The sequence below is a fragment of the Oncorhynchus kisutch genome, unplaced genomic scaffold, assembly GCF_002021735.2.
Source record: "Oncorhynchus kisutch isolate 150728-3 unplaced genomic scaffold, Okis_V2 Okis06b-Okis10b_hom, whole genome shotgun sequence".
Classification (NCBI taxonomy): Eukaryota; Metazoa; Chordata; class Actinopteri; order Salmoniformes; family Salmonidae; genus Oncorhynchus; species Oncorhynchus kisutch.
The window spans coordinates 7,963,311-7,972,536 of NW_022261983.1; positions in this window are offsets into that span (position 1 = coordinate 7,963,311).

Sequence of the window (9,226 nt, forward strand, 5' to 3'; positions counted from 1 at the left end):
GAGTTGGAGACACTCAGCAGTCTGATGTTTCTGAGGTAGAGTTGGAGAGCACTCAGCAACCTGTGGAGAAAATGATAAGGGGGCATGGTTGTAGAGAAAACAATACTTCCTCCCACTCCCCTCGGCTTTGCACTTTTCATGTAGCCTACTTTTGTCCAGCTAATATCCTACCTACACTTTTAGAAAAAAGGGTCCCAAAAGGGTGGCTGTCCCCATAGGTTAACCCTTTTTGGTTCCAGGTAGAACTATTTTCGGTTCTAAGTAGAACCCTTTGTTTAAAAGGCTCTACATGGAACTCAAAAAGGTTCTACATGGAACCAAAGGGGTTCTACCTGAAACCAAAAAGAGTTCTTCAAAGGGTTATCCTATGGGGACAGCCCCAAAAAAACTTTTAGGATCTAGATAGCACATTTTTTTCTAAGAGTGCACCAATCAAGCACATTACGGACTAACCATTAAAATCCTGTTGCTGCATGATTATTTTGCTATGACAATACTGGTCAAATTAAAATCCCACATCTGTATCTCCATGTAAAAGCCTACTGTGATATCGTTCTGTAGTCTGGGCCCTAAAACGGATTGTCTCCCAGTGAGCCAACCATGATGAATTGGACAGGGCCTCTGTAAAAACAACACTTGGAAAATTATAACTGCCTACTAGCCTCTTTTCTCACTGTGAGTATCCACTTATTCCTCTTACAGTGAAGTGATATTTTGTCAAATTCTAGAATACCTTAATATGGATGGAACCCTTTCTCTCTCTGTGTGTGTGTGTATGTGTGTGTGTGTGTGTGTGTGTGTGTGTGTGTGTGTGTGTGTGTGTGTGTGTGTGTGTGTGTGTGTGTGTGTGTGTGTGTGTGTGTGTGTGTGTGTGTGTGTGTGTGTGTGTGTGTGTGTGTGCAGAGCTAGCATGGTGGAAATGAGCCTGTGAAGACTCCTCATTGACCGTAAAGATTCTGCCCCATATTTCACTAAGCCGTTTCCCAAGAGGAAGAGGCAATAGTAGAGATGAACCATGTCTGGACACACATGTTGGAGTAAAGTCCATTTACAAGTGGAGGAGGAGGAGGAGGAGGGTGAGGAGGAGGAAAAGAAGGAGAAGGAGGAGGAAAATAAGGAGAAGGAGGAGGAGGAGGAGGAGGAGGAGGAGGAAAATAAGGAGAAGGAGGAGGAGGAGGAAAAGAAGGAGAAGGATGAGGAGAAGGAAAATAAGGAGAAGGAGGAGGAGGAGGAGGAGGAGGAGGAGGAGGAGGAGGAGGAGGAGGAAAAGAAGGAGGAAAAGAAGGAGGAGGAGGAGGAGGAGGAGGAGGACTACAGGGGTGTGAAACGAAACTCCAAACAAAACATTGTTTCTTACACACATGCACACACACACTACAAACACATCCCCCACCCGATAAACAAGAGAGCATCTGGAAACAGCGTGTCATCGGTCGGTCGGCAGGGTTAGGCTTGGCTTGCAGAGGCATGGCGGTGTGTGTGACAGCAGGGTGGAACATCAGTTAGAAGGAGCTGTGTTGCTGGGTCATTAAACACACAGCCATGATGGGTTCCACAGCTCATTGGGAGACTGTAGGAATGAAGCTGGGAACAAGACAACACTTGGAGGGGGACATAATAGCATGTAGTGTCATGTAATATATGTAGGCTAAATGTAATATCCTGCCCATTACATTACAGAGTATGGCCTAGAGCAAATTAAAAGAATGAAGCCAATTTGTGCCATGTTGCCCATTTTTATGGAATGGAAGAAGAATAAGGAAGGACAGTTAATAAAACTTTAGATTCATTTAATTTGATTTACTTTTGCAGCGATACGAGACAGAAAGACAAAGTTGTGTTTGTTACATTTGCAGTGATACGAGACAGAAAGACAAAGTTGTGTGTGTTACATTTGCAGCGATACGAGACAGAAAGACAAAGTTGTGTTTGTTACATTTGCAGCGATACGAGACAGAAAGACAAAGTTGTGTTTGTTACATTTGCAGCGATACGAGACAGAAAGACAAAGTTGTGTTCGTTACATTTGCAGCGATACGAGACAGAAAGACAAAGTTGTGTTTGTTACATTTGCAGCGATACGAGACAGAAAGACAAAGTTGTGTTTGTTACATTTGCAGCGATACGAGACAGAAAGACAAAGTTGTGTGTGTTACATTTGCAGCGATACGAGACAGAAAGACAAAGTTGTGTGTGTTACATTTGCAGCGATACGAGACAGAAAGACAAAGTTGTGTTTGTTACATTTGCAGCGATACGAGACAGAAAGACAAAGTTGTGTTCGTTACATTTGCAGCGATACGAGACAGAAAGACAAAGTTGTGTTCGTTACATTTGCAGCGATACGAGACAGAAAGACAAAGTTGTGTTTGTTACATTTGCAGCGATACGAGACAGAAAGACAAAGTTGTGTTTGTTACATTTGCAGCGATACGAGACAGAAAGACAAAGTTGTGTGTGTTACATTTGCAGCGATACGAGACAGAAAGACAAAGTTGTGTGTGTTACATTTGCAGCGATACGAGACAGAAAGACAAAGTTGTGTTTGTTACATTTGCAGCGATACGAGACAGAAAGACAAAGTTGTGTTTGTTACATTTGCAGCGATACGAGACAGAAAGACAAAGTTGTGTTCGTTACATTTGCAGCGATACGCGACAGAAAGACAAAGTTGTGTTTGTTACATTTGCAGCGATACGAGACAGAAAGACAAAGTTGTGTGTGTTACATTTGCAGCGATACGAGACAGAAAGACAAAGTTGTGTTTGTTACATTTGCAGCGATACGAGACAGAAAGACAAAGTTGTGTTTGTTACATTTGCAGTGATACGAGACAGAAAGACAAAGTTGTGTGTGTTACATTTGCAGCGATACGAGACAGAAAGACAAAGTTGTGTTTGTTACTTTTGCAGCGACACGAGACAGAAAGACAAAGTTGTGTGTGTTACATTTGCAGCGATACGAGACAGAAAGACAAAGTTGTGTGTGTTACATTTGCAGCGATACGAGACAGAAAGACAAAGTTGTGTTTGTGTTTCTAGGCTTCTGACAAGCTAAATGAACATGCTCAACATGTTTTGTTTCCTTCACGTTCTCCTTTGCATCCAAGAGGAACCAGACCCCAGAGTGTGAGCTAGAGTGACTGGTTTACTGCCAGGTTAGAGAGAGTATATCTCTCAGGAATCTCCATTCGCCCCTCAACTTCACTTGGTTGAGGTATTAACTTGTTTGCTGAGGGGATTTGGCCTGCCTGGTTGTCCAACATTGGGAACAGAGAGAGACAGGAAGTGGGTAACTAAACATATTGTTGTATAGGAGAAGACTGATTATCTGGGAATTGGCTTGGTTCAATGTTGAAGTAGCTGTGAGATCCAATCCTCCCCACCCCCACCCTGTATGCACACACACACACACACACACACACACACACACACACACACACACACACACACACACACACACACACACACACACACACACACGCAAGCACACACACACACAGTTAGCTTAGCTGTTGGTTTTTTGCCACCACTTTGCGATTTGTTTTGTTGCTCCCAGTGTTATACAGGAAGACACAAACCAAAATGGCCTTCCATAACCACCAGTACAAACACAGACTTGTGTTCACATCCCACTATTGCAGTGCAGGGACAGTAGATACTGCTCAGCAGATACTGCTAATTTACACTAATATTAGTTGGCAGTGGCTATTTTAACAAAAACCACAGTGTTGATTGCAGGGCAAAAGGAAACCACTGTAATATTGTAACTTTGAACAATCTCTTCAACCATCACATTATCACTCTGTTGAATTTCACCATTGTCCTTCTTATTCTAATATAGATGCCAGTCTGCATTCCAGAAATATATATTACATTTATGCCTCAAGTATCAACTACCAGAGGTCAGCTTCCACCTATTCAATCTAATGAATAGGTGCTATCAGTTTTGCTGCCATGTTGATACACACAAACACAAATAAACTATCCACTTGGGGAAAGTATTGTTAACTGATATGTTTGGCCGAGATGTAGCCGGTAACACCAAGAGTTATCAGAGACAAATTAGTCTATAGTACATAGTAGGTAACACCAAGAGTTATTAGAGACAAATTAGTCTACAGTACATAGTAGGTAACACCAAGAGTTATTAGAGACAAATTAGTCGATAGTACATAGTAGGTAACACCAAGAGTTATCAGAGGCAAATTAGTCTACAGTACAGTACATAGTAGGTAACACCAAGAGTTATTAGAGACAAATTAGTCGACAGTACATAGTAGGTAACACCAAGAGTTATCAGAGACAAATTAGTCTACAGTACAGTACATAGTAGGTAACACCAAGAGTTATCAGAGGCAAATTAGTCTACAGTACAGTACATAGTAGGTAACACCAAGAGTTATCAGAGGCAAATTGGTCTACAGTACATAGTAGGTAACACCAAGAGTTATCAGAGGCAAATTAGTCTACAGTACAGTACATAGTAGGTAACACCAAGAGTTATCAGAGACAAATTAGTCGACAGTACATAGTAGGTAACACCAAGAGTTATCAGAGACAAATTAGTCGACAGTACATAGTAGGTAACACCAAGAGTTATCAGAGGCAAATTAGTCTACAGTACATAGTAGGTAACACCAAGAGTTATTAGAGACAAATTAGTCTACAGTACACAGTAGGTAACACCAAGAGTTATCAGAGGCAAATTAGTCTACAGTACAGTACATAGTAGGTAACACCAAGAGTTATCAGAGACAAATTAGTCTACTGTAGCTAACACCAAGAGTTATCAGAGACAAATTAGTCTACAGTACATAGTAGGTAACACCAAGAGTTATCAGAGGCAAATTAGTCGACAGTACATAGTAGGTAACACCAAGAGTTATCAGAGACAAATTAGTCTACAGTACATAGTAGGTAACACCAAGAGTTATCAGAGACAAATTAGTCTACAGTACATAGTAGGTAACACCAAGAGTTATCAGAGGCAAATTAGTCAATAGTACATACAGTTGAATTCGGACGTTTGCATACACCTTAGCCAAATTTAAACTCAGTTTTCTCAATTCCTGACATTTAGTCAGAGTAAAAATTAGGAGTTAGGATCAACACTTTATTTTAAGGATGTGAAATATCAGAATAATAGTAGAGAGAATGATTTATTTCAGCTTTTATTTCTTTCATCACATTCCCAGTGGGTCAGAAGTTTACATACACTCAATTAGTATTTGGTAGCATTGCCTTTAGATTGTTTAACTTGTGTCAAATGTTTCGGGTAGCCTTCCACAAGCTTCCAACAATAAGTTGGGTGAATTTTGGTCCATTCCTCCTGACAGAGCTGGTGTAACTGAGTCAGATTTGTAGGCCTCCTTGCTCGCACACACTTTATCAGTTCTGCCCACAATGACAAACTAGGTCAGGTCAGGGCTTTGTGATGGCCACTCCAATACCTTGACTTTGTTGTCCTTAAGCCATTTTGCCACAACTTTGAAAGTATGCTTGGGGTCATTGTCCATTTGGAATTTTTTTCTGAGGTCTTGGCTGATTTATTTTGATTTCCCATGATGTCAAGCAAAGATGCACTGAGTTTGAATGTAGACCTTGAAATACATCCACACATACACCACCAATTGACTCAAATGATGTCAATTAGCCTATCAGAAGCTTCTAAAGTCATGACATAATTTTCTGGAATTTTCCATGCTGCTTAAAGGCACAGTCAACTTAGTGCATGTACACTTCTGACCCACTGGAATTGTGATGAAGTGAAATAATCTGTCTGTACACAATTGTTAGAAAAATGACTTGTGTCATGCACAAAGTAAATGTCCTAACCGACTTGCCAAAACTATAGTTTGTTTACAAGAAATTTGTGGAGTGGTTAAAAAACGAGTTTTAATGACTCCAACCTAAGTGTATGTAAACTGCCGACTTCAACTGTAGTTGGTAACAACAAGAGTTATCAGAGACTATATAGTACATAGTAGGTAACAACAAGAGTTATCAGAGAGTATATAGTACATAGTAGGTAACAACAAGAGTTATCAGAGAGTATATAGTACATAGTAGGTAACAACAAGAGTTATCAGAGAGTATATAGTACATAGTAGGTAACAACAAGAGTTATCAGAGAGTATATAGACAACAAGAGTTATCAGAGACTATATAGTACATAGTTGGTAACAACAAGAGTTATCAGAGACTATATAGTACATAGTAGGTAACAACAAGAGTTATCAGAGAGTATATAGTACATAGTAGGTAACAACAAGAGTTATCAGAGAGTATATAGTACATAGTAGGTAACAACAAGAGTTATCAGAGAGTATATAGACAACAAGAGTTATCAGAGACTATATAGTACATAGTAGGTAACAACAAGAGTTATCAGAGACTATATAGTACATAGTAGGTAACAACAAGAGTTATCAGAGACTATATAGTACATAGTAGGTAACAACAAGAGTTATCAGAGACTATATAGTACATAGTAGGTAACAACAAGAGTTATCAGAGAGTATATAGACAACAAGAGTTATCAGAGACTATATAGTACATAGTAGGTAACAACAAGAGTTATCAGAGACTATATAGTACATAGTAGGTAACAACAAGAGTTATCAGAGAGTATATAGACAACAAGAGTTATCAGAGACTATATAGTACATAGTAGGTAACAACAAGAGTTATCAGAGACTATATAGTACATAGTTGGTAACAACAAGAGTTATCAGAGAGTATATAGACAACAAGAGTTATCAGAGAGTATATAGGACATAGTAGGTAACAACAAGAGTTATCAGAGACTATATAGTACATAGTAGGTAACAACAAGAGTTATCAGAGACTATATAGTACATAGTTGGTAACAACAAGAGTTATCAGAGAGTATATAGTACATAGTAGGTAACAACAAGAGTTATCAGAGACTATATAGTACATAGTTGGTAACAACAAGAGTTATCAGAGACTATATAGTACATAGTAGGTAACAACAAGAGTTATCAGAGACTATATAGTACATAGTAGGTAACAACAAGAGTTATCAGAGACTATATAGACAACAAGAGTTATCAGAGACTATATAGTACATAGTAGGTAACAACAAGAGTTATCAGAGACTATATAGTACATAGTAGGTAACAGCAAGAGTTATCAGACTATATAGTACATAGTAGGTAACAACAAGAGTTATCAGAGACTATATAGTACATAGTAGGTAACAACAAGAGTTATCAGACTATATAGTACATAGTAGGTAACAACAAGAGTTATCAGAGAGTATATAGTACATAGTAGGTAACAACAAGAGTTATCAGAGAGTATATAGTACATAGTAGGTAACAACAAGAGTTATCAGAGACTATATAGTACATAGTAGGTAACAACAAGAGTTATCAGAGACTATATAGTACATAGTAGGTAACAACAAGAGTTATCAGAGACTATATAGTACATAGTAGGTAACAACAAGAGTTATCAGAGAGTATATAGACAACAAGAGTTATCAGAGAGTATATAGGACATAGTAGGTAACAACAAGAGTTATCAGAGACTATATAGTACATAGTAGGTAACAACAAGAGTTATCAGAGACTATATAGTACATAGTTGGTAACAACAAGAGTTATCAGAGAGTATATAGTACATAGTAGGTAACAACAAGAGTTATCAGAGACTATATAGTACATAGTTGGTAACAACAAGAGTTATCAGAGACTATATAGTACATAGTAGGTAACAACAAGAGTTATCAGAGAGTATATAGACAACAAGAGTTATCAGAGACTATATAGTACATAGTAGGTAACAACAAGAGTTATCAGAGACTATATAGTACATAGTAGGTAACAACAAGAGTTATCAGACTATATAGTACATAGTAGGTAACAACAAGAGTTATCAGAGACTATATAGTACATAGTAGGTAACAACAAGAGTTATCAGAGACTATATAGTACATAGTAGGTAACAACAAGAGTTATCAGAGACTATATAGTACATAGTAGGTAACAACAAGAGTTATCAGAGAGTATATAGTACATAGTAGGTAACAACAAGAGTTATCAGAGACTATATAGTACATAGTAGGTAACAACAAGAGTTTTCAGAGACTATATAGTACATAGTAGGTAACAACAAGAGTTATCAGAGACTATATAGTACATAGTAGGTAACAACAAGAGTTATCAGAGACTATATAGTACATAGTAGGTAACAACAAGAGTTATCAGAGACTATATAGTACATAGTAGGTAACAACAAGAGTTATCAGAGTGTCACGCCTTGGTCTTAGTATTTTGTGTTTTCTTTAATTATTTGTTCAGGCCAGGGTGTGACATGGGTTTTTTGTGTTGTCGTATTGGGGGTTTTTGTAGGCATTGGGATTGTGGTTGATTAGGGGTGTGTCGAGTGTAGGCTTACCTACTATGTACTATATAGTCTTGGCTAGACTATATAGTACATAGTAGGTAACAACAAGAGTTATCAGAGAGTATATAGACAACAAGAGTAATCAGAGACTTACCAGGCTATAGTACAAGAGGGAACTTTGCCTTTCTCTCAAATGGCACCTTATGGGTCCTGGTCAAAAGTAACGCACTACATAGGGAATAGGGTGTCATAAAGTAGTGCACTATATAGGGAATAGGGTGTCATAAAGTAGTGCACTACATAGGGAATAGGTTGTCATAAAGTAGTGCACTATATAGGGAATAGGGTGTCATAAAGTAGTGCACTACATATGGAATAGGGTGTCATAAAGTAGTGCACTATATAGGGAATAGGGTGTCATAAAGTAGTGCACTATATAGGGAATAGGGTGTCATAACGTAGTGCACTATATAGGGAATAGGGTGTCATAAAGTAGTGCACTATATAGGGAATAGGGTGTCATAAAGTAGTGCACTATATAGGGAATAGGGTGTCATAACGTAGTGCACTATATAGGGAATAGGGTGTCATAAAGTAGTGCACTATATAGGGAATAGGGTGTCATAACGTAGTGCACTATATAGGGAATAGGGTGTCATAAAGTTGTGCACTATATAGGGAATAGGGTGTCATAAAGTAGTGCACTATATAGGGAATAGGGTGTCATAACGTAGTGCACTATATAGGGAATAGGGTGTCATAAAGTAGTGCACTATATAGGGAATAGGGTGTCATAAAGTAGTGCACTATATAGGGAATAGGGTGTCATAAAGTAGTGCACTATATAGGGA